General features: G+C 46.2%; 1 protein-coding gene across 1 annotated transcript in view; it reads left to right on the top strand.

Annotated features, from left to right (window-relative positions):
• Positions 1-15,143, top strand: part of LOC141055843 (uncharacterized) — a 56,772-nt gene that overhangs the window by 23,251 nt on the left and 18,378 nt on the right. The gene's annotated exons all lie outside the window — the stretch shown is intronic.

Raw genomic sequence — 15,143 nt, 5'->3', positions numbered from 1 at the left:
CTATGGACATGAGCAGTCACGGGTCCAAGTGGCAATAGGAGACTGTGTTGTGCTCAGGCATGAAACACACATATCCAGGCATGCGTAATCACGGACAATGACTGTAGATGCGCTAAGGCGTGGAACGCATAACTGTGGGAGTTCGCAGTCACGAGTACGAATCGGTTTTATTCGGTGTTTCAGTTTAATACACGTCCCTTCCAAACATGCACACTAGGGTATGGACATTATCGGACGTCTGAAGCACGAGAAGTAGAAAAGTCGCAGTACATTATTATAGACAGACTTCGTTCGATATATCCTTTGACAATTCATCTCTAGGAATGGGAATGGGTCTCCTAGTCTGGGGAAGTTTTTTTGATGAAGTGGGATATTTAAACATGGACACCTGACTATTAGGCACACCATACTGAACATCATGAATTATCATCTCTGTATCAAAGCTCCTTATGAACCTGTTGGAGAAACGTGTCAAGGCGGATTATTGAAACATTCTCTGAGTACTATTCTTTTTTCCTTTATTTATACCTTGAGACATATCTGGTGCTATTTAATATATCAGTGTGTTTTTTAGATATACAGCTCTAGCAAAAATTCAGAAACCACTGCAAAATTTTCAGTTTGTCTGATTTTTCTCTTAGGTATAGGTGTTGTGAACTCATTTTCTGGTTTACCTCTGGCTTGTGGTGAGGGTGGTGGAGCTGGCTGTGTTAACAGAGGAGTCGTGAGTTCTCCATCCAGGCTCCCTCTGGTGGTGACAGCAGGTAATGAAGTTGATCTAAATGGCAGAGACCTGCCACCTGAGGAGGAGGACTGTGATTGGACATCAGGAGTCTCTGACTGGATTTAAGACAGCCGACTCCCTAATTTTGTGCTGGTGATTTTTTTCCTGCCCTGAGGTTCTGGTTTCCAGTTCTGTTCCTGCCTTCTCAAACTAAGTGTGGTCTGCTATTTTTTCACATGAGATTTGTTCTGGTTTACTCAGTTTTTGTGGTCAGCCAGCCCCTGCTGGGGCTGTGCTGAATTTCCATTCTTATGTCTCTGTTTATGCCAGTTTGCTTTTTGTCCCTGATCAGATTGGTCTCTTTTTGCTCTGTCTTCAGAATATACCAGAGTGCTGATATAGGGAATTGAAGTCTAGCGACTTCAGGGTTTTTGTTATCAGAAAGTGTTGGACATTTTTTGTCAGGGTTTTGTGCGTGATTGCAGACAGCATCTTTCCTTTCCTGTCCTTTCTAGTTAGTGTGGGCCCCATCGTTTGCTCAGCCTATTTTTCTATCTGTATTTGTGTTTTCATCTTGTCTCACCGACAATAGATGTTTGGGGGCTGTCTATTGCTTTGGGGTCTGCTCTGGGGCAGTTTAGATTTCCCCTTTTCATGCTTTAGGCTTATTTAGTTCTCCGGCTGTGACGAGGCGTCTAAGATCATCGTAGGTACGCTCCACGGCTTCTGCTAGTTGTGTGGATAGGATCAGGGGTCTGCAATCCGCTTAGTTACCAACCTCTCTGGTTTTCTGGGGCTTAGCTTGTTTTTGTTTTTCCTCCTTGGTGACTAATTCATAACATATAGGTCTTGTAACGGGGTCTACCAAGCTGGGGTACCTCTTTCAGTACCACCCCGTGTTTTCGGAGGTCCGCTCTGCGTTGGCTGGAGTCTGAATGAATGACGCTGGTTGGAATTTCTTGGTTACATGGGTGCATATAAAAGATCACTGCTTCTCCATTTATTTCCAGTCTGACAACACTTTAATCACAGGACACAGAATATATCACACAGATACAGAGGGCCGGCCAATAGAAAAGCGGCAGGCCAGACATACATTACAAAAGCCGCAGGTGGCCGGAGCCCAGGGGCGCAGCCTGTGAACTGATGCATTAGGGACATGCATATCACATAGAACCTATTATACATACATATAACTGCACAACATATTCTGGGTGCTGAGTGGTTCTGTAACACGTAACACGGCTCCCCTTTTCAGCGACGCGATCGGCATACACAGTCTGATCCTCAACGGATCGGTTTGGGGATGACCGAAGTTTATGGGGTTGGTACAAGTTCCGTTTGTCGACTTAGTCCATCAGCGTTACCGTTTTGTTTGCCGGGTCTGTGGTGGATGGTGAAGTCCAGAGGTTGTAGGGCTAAACTCCACCGCAGCAATCTGGCGTTGTCTCCGGAGACCCGATTAAGCCAGACTAGGGGATTATGGTCCGTTAGGAGGGAAAACTGTCGTCCATACAAATATGGTTGCAACTTCTTGAGTGCCCATACTACCGCCAGGCACTCCTTCTCGATGGCCGCATAGCTTACTTCACGGGGCAGTAGTTTCCGACTCAGGTAAGCTACCGGGTGTTCTTGGCCGTCCGGCCCGACTTGGCTCAGTACTGCCTCCAGTCCAAACATAGAAGCGTCTGTGTGAACAAGGAAACGTTTAGTTGGATCGGGTGCGGCCAATACAGGGGTATTGGTGAGGGCGTCCCTTAGTTGGCGGAAGGCTTCCTCACACTCTGAGGTCCAGGTTACCTGGCGGGGTTGGTTCTTATGGGTCAGATCAGTGAGGGGCTTGGCTACGCTGCTGTAATTGGGAACGAATTTCCTGTAATACCCCGCTGTCCCTAGAAACACCATGACCTGGATTTTAGTGCGTGGGATGGGCCACTTGGCTATGGCCTCAATCTTGGCTGGTTCTGGTTGCTGTTTCCCACTTCCCACCCAATGCCCTAAATACTGAACATCTGCTTTGCCCACGTGACACTTGTTTGGGTTCAGGGTGATTCCGGCCTGGTGGATCCTGTCCAATAGTGTCTCTAGGTGATTTAGATGCTCTTCCCATGTCGCACTGTAGATGGCGATGTCGTCCAGGTAGGCACAAGCATAGTCCTGCAGACCATCCAGAAGCCAGTCAGCCAGCCTTTGGAAGGTCGCCGGGGCATTCTTCATCCCGAATGGCATAACTCGAAACTGGAATAAGCCGAACGGGGTGACAAATGCCGACTTGGGAATAGCGTCAGGACTAAGGGGAATCTGCCAGTAGCCTTTGCATAGATCGATGGTTGTGAAATACTTTGCCCCCGCCAGCCGGTCTAACAACTCATCCACACGCGGCATGGGGTATGCATCCGTTAATGTTTCCTCATTGCGCCTACGATAGTCTACACAAAACCGTGTAGTCCCATCCTTCTTGGGCACTAGCACTACGGGGGGATGCCCAGGGATTATCTGATGTTGTGAGTTCATTTTCCCCTTCACCATTGAGGTCTGATGAACTCCCTCTTCTGGTGAAGGAAGGTAGTGAGGCTGATTACCAAGCAGCTGGGCAGGATGATGATGACTGGGTGACGGGAATTACTGACTGGATATAAGGCAGCCGACGCCCTTCTGCCTTGCTGGTGATCTCTCTGTGGGATTCTAGGAGACCAGTCTGATTCCTGCTCCTCAAAAGCTAAGTTTTCTGTTCTACTTTTGCATTTGTGTTTTGGTTTTGTTTTGCATTGTTTTCCTTGATTTCTACCATTCCCTGCTGGGGTGAGCTGAATTCCTTTTTGCTTTGTCTTCAGAAAATACCTGAGTACTGATATAGTCTTTTTGAAGCCTAGCGTCTTCAGGGCTTTTTTCCCTATCAGTCTGTTGGCTCTTGTTTTGAGAGGGTTTTGGCGGATTACAGACCGCAGCTTTTCTATCCTGTCCTATCTAGTTAGCTTGGGCCCCATCATTTGCTCAGCCTATCTTTCTATCTGTGTGTGTTTTTTCATCTTGCTTCACCGTCATTATATGTTGGGGGCTGCCTATTGCTTTGGGGTCTGCTCTGGGGCAGTTTAGATTTCCCTTTCTGTCTTTAGGCTATGTAGTTCTCCGGCTGTGATCGAGGGGTCTAGGGCACCGTAGGAACACCCCACAGCTACTGCTAGTTGTTGTTGAAAGGTTCAGGGGTCTGCAATCCGATAGCTGCCAACTTCTCTGGTTTTCTGGACTTAGCTAGTATTTCTATTTTTGCCTCCTACGGTGACTCATTCATAACAATCTGACTCTTCAATGACCCCTAAACGCAGCATCTCTTGTATCTCTTGTCGCATCCCCTCTCGTACAGACTCAGGGACGTGGAAGGGGTTTCGTCGCAGGGGGGTCTGATCCTGGGTCTCAACCTTGTGTTGTGCCAGGCGAGTGTACCCTGGTCTCCCCAAAAACATCCTCTGTCGCTGCCTCAACAACTCCTCCGCCTGCTGTCTCTCCCGGGGGCCTAGATCTTCACCCAAGTGTACCTGGTCCCATGTTTTAGACTGAGTCCTTTCCCCTAAGACATCCGGCAAGGGAAGTCCGGCTAAATCCTCTGCTTCAGGTGCACAGATGGCCACTACCTCTTCCGGGCGCTCCCGGTAGGGCTTCAGCATATTCACGTGGAACATGTGGATAACCCTGGGGTCGTCACAATCGGCGACATTATAGGTTGTGTCGGCTATTTTCCCCACTACCTGGTAGGGCCCCTGCCATGCAGCTTGAAACTTATTCTGCTTAGTGGGCTCTAACACCAGGACCTTCTGTCCTATTTCCAAAGTGCGCTCTCTAGCCCTCTGATCATACCATATGCGCTGGCGCCACTGGGTCGCCTGCATGTTCTCACGTACAGCTCCTGTAGGCGGTCCCGGAATTCCAGCACATAGGGTACAATAGGTACCCCTTCTATGAGGCCCTCCCCTTCCCAGTGTTCCAGCACTAAGTCTAGGGGTCCCCTTACCCGTCTCCCGTATACCAGCTCGAACGGGGAGAACCCCGTGGATTCTTGGGGCACCTCCCGATAGGCAAACAGGAGGTGTGGCAAGAATTTCTCCCAGTCCCTGTATGTCCTGGTAAAAGTCCCAATGAGCTGTTTTAATGTCTTGTTAAAGCGTTCACACAACCCATTGGTTTGCGGGTGGTACGAGGCACTTCTAATGTACTTTACGCCGCACAGCTTTCACAGTTGGTTGGTCACCTCTGCTGTAAACTGGGTTCCCTGGTCCGAGATAATCTCCTGGGGAAATCCAACCCGTGAGAACACCTGGAGCAGGGCGGCCGCCACGTCTCTGCCAGTATGTTAGGTAACGCAACCGCGGCATAATCTACCACTGTCAATATATACTTTTTCCCTGACGGACTGGGTTTGGCTAACGGCCCTATCAGATCGACCGCTACTCGGCCAAATGGTTCCTCCACAATGGGGAGGGGGCGTAATTTGGCCTTGCATCGATCCCCCCTCTTGCCAATGCGCTGACAACTGTCACAGGTCTGGCAGTACTGACGAACATCATAGGTTACCACCGGCCAAAAGAAGTTTTGTGTCAGACGATGCCTGGTGCGACTGACGCCGAAGTGCCCGGATAAGGGTATGTCATGAGAAATTCGCAGTAGCTCCTGCCTATACTTCTTGGGAACTACCAGCTGTTGTTTTATAGTGGGGCTCGTCCCTGTGTGGTGCTGCTCTGTGATCCGGTAGAGGAGTCCCTGCTTCCATACAAACTGTTCCCCTTCCAGTACCCCTCTCCCCTCCTGTGCCTTCCCACAATATCCCTCTAATGAAGGATCCTCAAGTAACTCCCTCTTAAATTCATCTGGGGTGGCCCAAGAAATGTGTCTGGCTATGGGAATACGTGTAGGGCTGGGATGTCTTACGTGGGCCTCCTCTGAGTGTGATTCCACCTCCGCAGCTCGAGCTTGTCTCCGGGTGGTCACAGGATATGTCTCAGCCAGAGGGGCCACCGAGAATGCAGACAACATGGGCCCCAAGTCATTTCCCAGTAAGACGTCTGCAGGCAAATCCTCCATCAAGCCGACCTCAACAAGGCCATCCCCGACTCCACAGTTCAGGTGAATACTGGCAGTGGGCAGTCGATGTATGGCTCCCCCTGCTACACGGACTGCCACTGTCCGGTCCTTCTTCTCTTGGTCCGGACGAGATGAGGCTTCACAAGGGTCAAAGTTGCTCCGGAATCTCTTAGTCCCTGCATATGTTTCCCATTAACCCACACAACCTGTCGATGCTGTTGTCGATTATCTGCCCGGGCTGCCTGCACGGGGTCTACTTCATGCAGCACTTCCTCCATCTCTTCCACCCCTTGGTTAGTCGTAGCCCCCAATGCCGGGTCAGCTTCGCCTTGGTAGCAGTGTACAGCAGCCCGGCTGAAGGTAGCTGTTCCCGCCTTTGGCCACTGGGTATGCTGAGTCCGGTTGGGACATTGTCTTTGCAGGTGGCCCAGCTGACGGCAGGTGTGGCATCGCGCCCCAGGGGGACTGTGGTAGGCCGGGTTTCTAGCTGGTCCCCCTACAATCTTCGGTGGTTTGGGGCCCTCCAGGTCCATGGGCGGGCCCCTAGTGACCATCTTTGATCCGGTCAACTGCGGCCTCCTGGCATCATGATGTTCATCAGCCAGACGAGCGGCTTCCTCAAGAGTCGTTGGCCGCCTGTCCCGAAGCCATTCCTGTGTCTCGGGGGTTAGTCCATTAAAGAATCGTTCTAACAAGAAGAGCTGGAGGACGTCCTCCTTAGTGGTTGCTTGGCTCCCTTGTACCCACTGTAGCAGTGACCGCCGTAATTTACAGGCCCATTCAGCGTGGGTATCGGTTACACGTTTTATAAGTCTGCGGAACTTTTGGCGGTATGCCTCTGGTGTCAGCGCATACCGGGCCAAGATGACTTCTTTGATCCGCTCATAGTCCATACAGTCCTCATCAGGTACCGCGCGATAGGCGTCCGCTGCCCGGCCTGTCAGCTTGCTGGCCAGAATCTGAACCCGTTCCTCCGGCTTCACTTGATGAAGGGCACACTGCCGCTCAAAGCCCTGCAGAAAGCCATCAATGTCTTCCTCTGCCTCCCCCAACTGTCGGAAGGCATTATACTGAATCTTTTTGTGGCTTACTGTTGAAGGTACCTGGTCGAAGGCCAGAGCTCCCCCTGCTCGCTGACTCTCCTCTCCGCTCTGCCATCTCCATCTTGGCCAGCTCCACTTTGGTCCGCTCTGCCATCTCCATCTTGGCTATCTCTATCCTGGTCCGCTCGGCCATCCTTTCCTTCAGATCAGTACGCACATCAGCCATCACCTCTCATATGATCTCTACCACAGGTTTTGGGCCATAGAACGCCAATCTGTTCTTTACCTCCCTCTGGAATTCGGTCTCCTCCACGTTCACATTGGGGGGCACTGCACTGTCGTGTTCCATGATGGCTGCTATCAAATCCGCTTTTGTTTTGTTGCTGGCAATCAACCCTTGGGCTTCCACCAGATCTTTTAATGTAGTCCTCTTTAACTTCTGGTAGTTGTTTTCCATTCATTCATTTCCTCCTGTAGAAGGGGTATCATATCCCGCCGCTGCCACCAGTGTAACGGGGTCTACCAAGCTGGGGTACCTCTTTCAGTACCACCCCGTGTTTTCGCAGGTCCGTTCTGCGTTGGCTGGAGTCTGAATGAATGACGCTGGCTGGAATTCCTTGGTTACATGGGCGCATATAAAAGATCACTGCTTCTCCATGTATTTCCAGTCTGACAACACTTTACTCACAGGACACAGAATATATCACACAGATACAGAGGGCTGGCCAATAGAAAAGCGGCAGGCCAGACATACATTACAAAAGCCGCAGGTGGCCGGAGCCTGCCGATGTTTACTGTGGGAATTACAAAGGTAGGGGAAGGGCGGACAAAAGGAGAATATCGTGTCCCCTCTGCCCAGGGGCACAGCCTGTGAATTGATGCATTAGAGACTTGCATCTCACATAGAACCTATTATACATACATATAACTGCACAACATATTCTGGGTGCTGAGTGATTCTGTAACACGTAACAGGTCTATTTTGGAGGAAAATGTAAATTGCTCTTTTATTCTATAAACTACTGACATGTCTCCTAATTTCAAAGCACTACAATTTGTATTTATTTTCAGAAAATGAGACAACAATACTAATTTTTTAAATCAGGAAGAATTCAGAAATCAACATTTTGTGGAATAACCATGATTTTTAATCACAGCTTTCATGCGTCTTGGCATGCTTTCCACCAGTCTTTCACACTGCTTTTCGGTGATCTTATGCCACTCCTGGTACAAAAATTTAAGCAGTCTTTGTTTGATGGCTTGTGCCTATCCATCTTCCTCTTGATTACATTCCAGAGGTTTTCAATGGGGTTCAGGTCTGGAGATTGGGCTGGCCATGACAGGGATTTGATGTGGTGGTCCTTCATTCACCCATTGATTGACCTAGCTGTGTGGCACGGCACATTGCCCTGCTGGAAAAACCAGTCCTCCAGAGTTGGGGAACATTACCTGAGCAGAAGGAATCAACTGTTTTTCCAGGATAACTTTGTATGTGGCTTGATTCATACATCCTTCACAAATATTAACCTGCCCAATTCCAGCCTTGCTGAAGCATCCCCAGATCACCAGCCATCCTCCATCAAATTTCACAGTGGGTGCAAGACACTTTGGCTTGTACGCCTCTCCAGGTCTCCACCTAACCATTAGACGACTAGGTGTTGGGCAAAGTTGAAAATTAGACTCATCAGAGAAGATTACCTTACTTCAGTCCTCTTTGGTCCCATCCTTTGGCAAACTTCAGCCTAGCTCTCCTTTGCTTCTCATTGATGAAAGGCTTTTTTCTAGCTTTACATGACTTGAGACCTGCCTCTAATAGCCTGTTACAAACTGTTCTTGCCGTGCACTTCACCCCAGCTGCCATTTGCCATTCCTTTTGTAGGTCACTTGATGTCATCCTTCGGTTGCTGAGTGACATTCGAATAAGATGACTGTCATCCCTGTCAGTGTAGAGTCATTTTTGCCTTCCGGTCTGTAGCTTTGTTGTTCCCAATGTCTGCTGCTTGACCTTGTTGTAATGGACTGCCATCTTAGAGATTTTAAGGATGGAGGCAACATGACACTCACTGTATGCCTCTGCTAGTAAAGCTAGAATTGAGCCCTTCTTTTCCACGCTCAAGACTTTTCTTTTCAACGCCTTTGACATTGTTAAAATTCATTTTTCCTTTCCTATTACTTTTGCGATATTACTAGCAATTGTTTTGCCATCCAGCTTGTCCTATTGCGAGAGGATTGTGAACACCACAGCAGGTTTTTTTTATATATATACTTTCCTTCGTTAAATACGATTTAATCCATGTAATCACCTAATCAGATGCACGTTAAGTAAAATGAGGTGTACTATGGTTGGAATTCAACTGACATTGGAATGGAATGTCTGTCAGACATGTAGAGAAGCTAATTTTTATAACACTGTGCAGTGGTCTCTTAATTTTTGACAGAGCTGTACAGTGGGAAAAAAAAGTGTTTAGTCAGCCACCATTTGTGCAAGTTCTCCCACTTAAAAGATGAGTGAGGCCTGTAATTGACATCATAGGTAGACCTCAAATATGAGAGTCAAAATGAGAAGCCAAATCCAGAAAATTACCTTGTCTGATTTGGCAAGATTTATTTTTAAAATTATGGTGGAAAATAAGTTTTTGGTCACCTAAAAACATGCAAGATTTCTGGCTCTCACAAACCTGTAACTTCTTCTTTAAGAGGCTCCTCTATCCTCCACTCATTACCTGTAGTAATGGCACCTGTTTGAACTTGTTATCAGTATAAAAGACACCAGTCCACAACCTCAAACAGTCACACTCCAATCTCCACTATGGTGAGGACCAAAGAGCTGTCAAAGGACATCAGAAACAAAATTGTAGCCCTGCACCAGTCTGGGAAGACTGAATCTGCAATAGGCAAGCAGCTTGGTGTGATGAAATCAACTGTGAGAGCAATAATAAGAAAATGTAAGACATACAAGACCACTGATAATCTCTCTCGATCTGGGGCTCCACGCAAGATCTCATCCTGTGGGGTCAAAATGATCACAAGAACGGTGAGCAAAAATCACAGAACCACACGGGGGACCTAGTGAATGACCTCGATAGAGCTGGAACCACAGTAACAAAGGCTACCATCAGTAACATACTACCCCACCAGAGATTCAGATCTTGCAGTGCCAGACGTGTCCCCTGCTTAAGTCAGTACATGTCCAGGCCCGTCTGAAGTTTGCTAGAGAGCATTTGGATTATCCAGAAGAGTATTGGGAGAATGTCTTGTGGTCTGATGAAACCAAAGTAGAACTGTTTGGTAGGAACAAAACTCGTGTTTGGAGGAGACAGAATGCTGAGTTGCATCCAAAGAACATAATACCTACTGTGAAGCATGGGGATGGCAACATCATGCTTTGGGGCTGTTTTTCTGCAAAGGGACCAGGACGACTGTGTACATGAAAGAATGAATGGGGCCATGTATTGTGAGATTTTGAGTGAAAACCTCCTTCCATCAGCAGGGGCATTAAAGATGAAACATGGATGGGTCTTTCAGCATAATGATTCCAAGCACACCGCCAGGGCAGCGAAGGAGTGGCTTCATAAGAAGCATATGAAGGTCCTGGAGTGGCCTAGCCTGTCTCCAGATCTCAACCACATAGAAAACCTTTGGAGGGATGTGAAAGTCTGTGTTGCTGAGTGACAGGCCCAAAACATCACTGCTCTAGAGGAGATCTGCATGGAGGAATGGGCCAACATACCACCAACAGTGTGTACCAACCTTGTGAAGACTTACAGAAAATGTTTGACCTCTGTCATTGCCAGAAAGGATATATAACAAAATATTGTGATGAACTTTTGTTAATGACCAAATACTTATTTTCCAGCATAATTTGCAAAATAAATCTTGTCAAATCAGACAAGGTGATTTTCTGGATTTGTTTTCTCATTTTGACTCTCATAGTTGTGGTCTAACTATGATGTCCATTACAGACCTCTCTCATCTTTTTAAGTTGGAGAACTTGCACAATTGGTGGCTGACTAAATACTTTTTTTCCCTACCATATATGTATATTAAGGTTTACTAGGGCTTTTGAGGGACACTCATCGGTGAGCGAGTATGCCATTGTCATTCCTTATGGTGCAAGCATCAGCTTTGTTTAGGTACGGATAAGGTAAGGTAGTGACGATCAATTATTCAGCAGCATCATTGTTTACATCTGTTTATATACATCCACAACAAGACATTCAGTTTGTAATTTTACTAGTTTTCAATATATATATGTTTTTAGTCCAGTTTTTAATGCATATATTGAATAAGGGTGTAAGATTTTATTTTAGGGTTTTTTATAATAATAAATGTTATTTCTATAGCGCCGACATATTCCACAGCACTTAACATTTCGGAGGGGACTTGTACAGACGATAGACATTACAGCATAACAATAATCACATAGATTATAACAGATACCAAGAGGAATGAGGGCCCTGCTCGCAAGCTTACAGTCTATGAGGAAAGAGGTAGACACGAAAGGTGGGTGGTAACAGTTACCCTGATTGTATGGACCAGCCATAATGTTAAGTGTGTAACAGTACAGACACAGAGGGCTAATGGATGCATAAAGCATGTGGGAACATGATGCTGGGAACCTGGTTATGGTAAAACTTTTGGCTCTGCCACACAGGGATAGATTAGGTTAATGTGTTGAGGCGATAGGCCAGTGTGAATAAATGCGTTTTCAGGACACGCTTAAAATTGTGGGGATTGGGGACTAATCGTATTGACCTGGGAAGTGCATTCCAAAGAATTGGCGCAGCACGTGTAAAGTCTTGGAGACGGGAGTGGGAGGTTCTGACTATTGAGGATGCTAACCTCAGGTCATCAGCAGAACGGAGGGCGCGGGTAGAGTGGTATACTGAAACAAGGGAGGAGATGTAGGGTGGTGCTGAGCCATGGAGGGCTTTGTGGGTGAGGGTAATAAGTTTATACTGAATTTTTTTTTTCCCTCAGTACTGCCTCCTGACACACAATATGGTACCGTCCTCCCCACCTACTACCCCAACCCCATGGCAAATTAATAAATACTCACTTAGCCCCATTCTTGGTGCAAATGCTAATCAACGTAGAACCTGAGCTATTTACCACACAATAGTTGGATAGTCAGGGGCGTATCACCCATAGCAGGGCCACTATGGTGCCCGTGAATTGAGAGGACTCGGTGTTGCTCTTCACTTGTCACCCTCTCCTTACCCATCATCACAGTTTCAGTGATATCCATATTCCCGTGACTTTGATACTATTGAATAAAATAGTGAATCAGGGAGTTGAAAGATCCTGATCCACCATTCAGCCTTCACCTGTGAGTTTGAGAATTCAAGAACTGCATGCACAATGATGTCACTATGTCACATCTGTTGTATGGAGCCTCGGTACTCACACTGCACTGATCAGAGCAGCGTACCTCGGGAACGGGAATGGTTAAGTAGTGTGCATATTTTTTTTAAATATTAAGAATTATGGGGACATCATATTAAGTGAAGGGTTGTGGGGGCTCTCATACTGAGTGGTTGGCTAGTGGGGGCCATTATACTAAATGGGGGAGTGTGGTGCACTGTATGGGCCTTCATACTACAGTGCCTTGCAAAAGTATTCGGCCCCCTGGAACTTTTCAACCTTTTCCCACATATCATGCTTCAAACATAAAGATACCAAATGTAAATTTTTAGTGAGGAATCAACAAGTGGGGCACAATTGTGAAGTTGAACGAAATTTATTGGTTATTTTAAATTCTTGTGGAAAGTCAAAAACTGAAAAGTGGGGTGTGCAATATTATTCGGCCCCTTTAACCCCTTAGTGACATAGCCAGTTTGCAGCTTAATGACACAGGCCAATTTTTACAATTGTGACCTCTGTCACTTTATGAGGTTATAACTCTGGAACGCTTTAATGCATCCCTCTGATTCTGAGATGGTTTTTTCGTTACATATTTTACTTCATGTTGTGATAAAATTTCTTCGATAAGTCTTGTGTTTATGAAAAAAATGGAAATATGGTGAAAATTTTGAAAATTTTGCAATTTTAAAACTTTAAATTTTTGTGCCCTTAAATCAGAGAGATGTGTCACACAAATTTCTTAATAAATAACATTTCCCACATGTCTACTTTACATCAGCACAATTTTGGATGCAAAATTTTTTTTTGTTAGGAAGTTATAAGGGTTAAAATTTGACCAGTGATTTCTCATTTTTACAACAAAATGTACAAAATCATTTTTTTATGGACCACATCATATTTAAAGTCATTTTGAGGGGTGTACATGACAGAAAATACCCAAAAGTGACACCGTTCTAAAAACTAGACCCCTCAAGGTGCTCAAAACCACATTCAAGAAGTTTATTAACCCATTACGTGCTTCACAGGAACTAAAGCAATGTGGAAGGAAAAAATTAACATTTAACTTTTTTTGCAAAAATTTTTCTTCAGAACCAATTTTTTTTATTTTCACAAGTGTTAAAAGAGAAAATGAACAACAAACTTTCTTGTGCAATTTCTCCTGAATACGCCGATACCCCATATGTGGGGGTAAACCACTTTTTCAGCGCACGGCAGAGCTCGCAAAGAAAGGAGCCCGTTTGACTTTTTCAATGCAGAATTGGCTGGAATTGAGATGGGATGCCATGTTGCATTGCGTTTGGAGAGCCCCTGATGTTCCTAAACAGTGGAAACCCCCAACAAGTGACCCCATTTTGGAAACTAGACCCCTTAAAGAACTTATCTAGATGTGTGGTGAGCACTTTGAACCTTCAAGTGCTTCACAGAAGTTTATAACGTAGAGCCGTGAAAATTAAAAATAATTTTTTTTTTACTCAAAAATGATTTTTTAGCCCGATATTTTTTATTTTCACAAGGCTAACAGGAGAAATTGCACCACAAAAGTTTTTGTGCAATTTCTCCTGAGTACGCTGATACCCCATATGTCGGGGGGGAACCACTGTTTGGGTGCATGGGACAGCTTGGAAGGGAAGGAGTTCCATTTTGGAATACAGACTTTGATGGAATGGTCTGCTGGTGTCATGTTGCGTTTGCAGATCCCCTGATGTGACTAAACAGTATAAACCCCCCACAAGTGATCCCATCTTGGAAACTAGACCCCCGAAGGATCTTATCTAGATATGTGGTGGGCACTTTGAACCCCCAAGTGCTTCACAGAAGTTTTTTAACGTAGAGCGTGAAAATAAAATCTTTTTTATTTCCACAAAAGTGATTTTTTTTTAGCCCCCAATTTTTAGACCCCCAAAGTTGGTAAATAGTGGAAACCCCTCAATTCTTTCTCCAACCCTAACCCCAACACACCCCTAATCCTAACCCTAATCCCAACCCTAATCCTAATTCTAACCCTAATCCTAATTCGCCCTAACCCTAATTCTAAACCTAATTCTAGCCTTAATTCTAACCCTAGCCCTAACTCTAGCCCTAACCCTATCCCTAACCCTAATGGAAAAATGAAAAAAAAAATATTTTCTTTATTTCATTATGTTTGCCTAACTAAGGGGGTGATAAACGGGGGGGTTATTTACTATTTTTTTTATTTTGATCACTATGATAGTTTATCATAGAGATCAAAATGAATGAAGGGAATCTGCCAGCCGGAGCCTGCAGATTCTCGGCGGGCGCACTGCGCATGCGCCCGCCATTTTCTCCGGATCCAAGATGGCGGCACCCACCGGAGGACGCCGGCGGGACGCAGGACCACCGGGAGGGGACCCTGGACCACGAAGATGTACCGGGCAGGGATCGGGGACCCTATTTCTCTCTCCTCTGATGTGCGATCACATCAGAGGAAAGAGAAATTAAATGCAAAATCGCTGCTTTTTTTTTGCGATCGCCGTTATAGGGTTAATAACGGCGATCGCAAAAGCGGGGTCGGTAAAAACCGACCCGATTCATGTTCTCTGGGGTCTCGGCTACCCCCTGCAGCCGAGACCCCGGAGAAAATCCGACACTGGGGGGGGACGCTATTTACTTACGCGCTGTGGTTTAAGTACCCTTAATTGCCGCCGTTAAAAGGCGTATCGGCGGTCATTAAGGGGTTAACTTAATACTTTGTTGCGCCATCTTTTGCTGTGATTACAGCTGCAAGTCACTTGGGGTATGTCTCTATCAGTTTTGTACATCTAGAGACTGAAATTCTTGCCCATTCTTCCTTGGCAAACAACTAGAGCTCAGTGAGGTTTGACGGAGATTGTTTGTGAACAGCAATTTTCAGCTCTTTCCACAGATTCTCGATTGGATTCAGGTCTTGACTTTGACTTGGCCATTCTAACACCTGG

This window comes from Dendrobates tinctorius, unplaced genomic scaffold (assembly GCF_039654945.1).
Source record: "Dendrobates tinctorius isolate UK_male_01 unplaced genomic scaffold, ASM3965494v1 ptg000192l, whole genome shotgun sequence".
NCBI lineage: Eukaryota > Metazoa > Chordata > Amphibia > Anura > Dendrobatidae > Dendrobates > Dendrobates tinctorius.
Note: the sequence above shows the minus strand (reverse complement) of the source record. Positions and strands in the feature narration are given on the sequence as shown.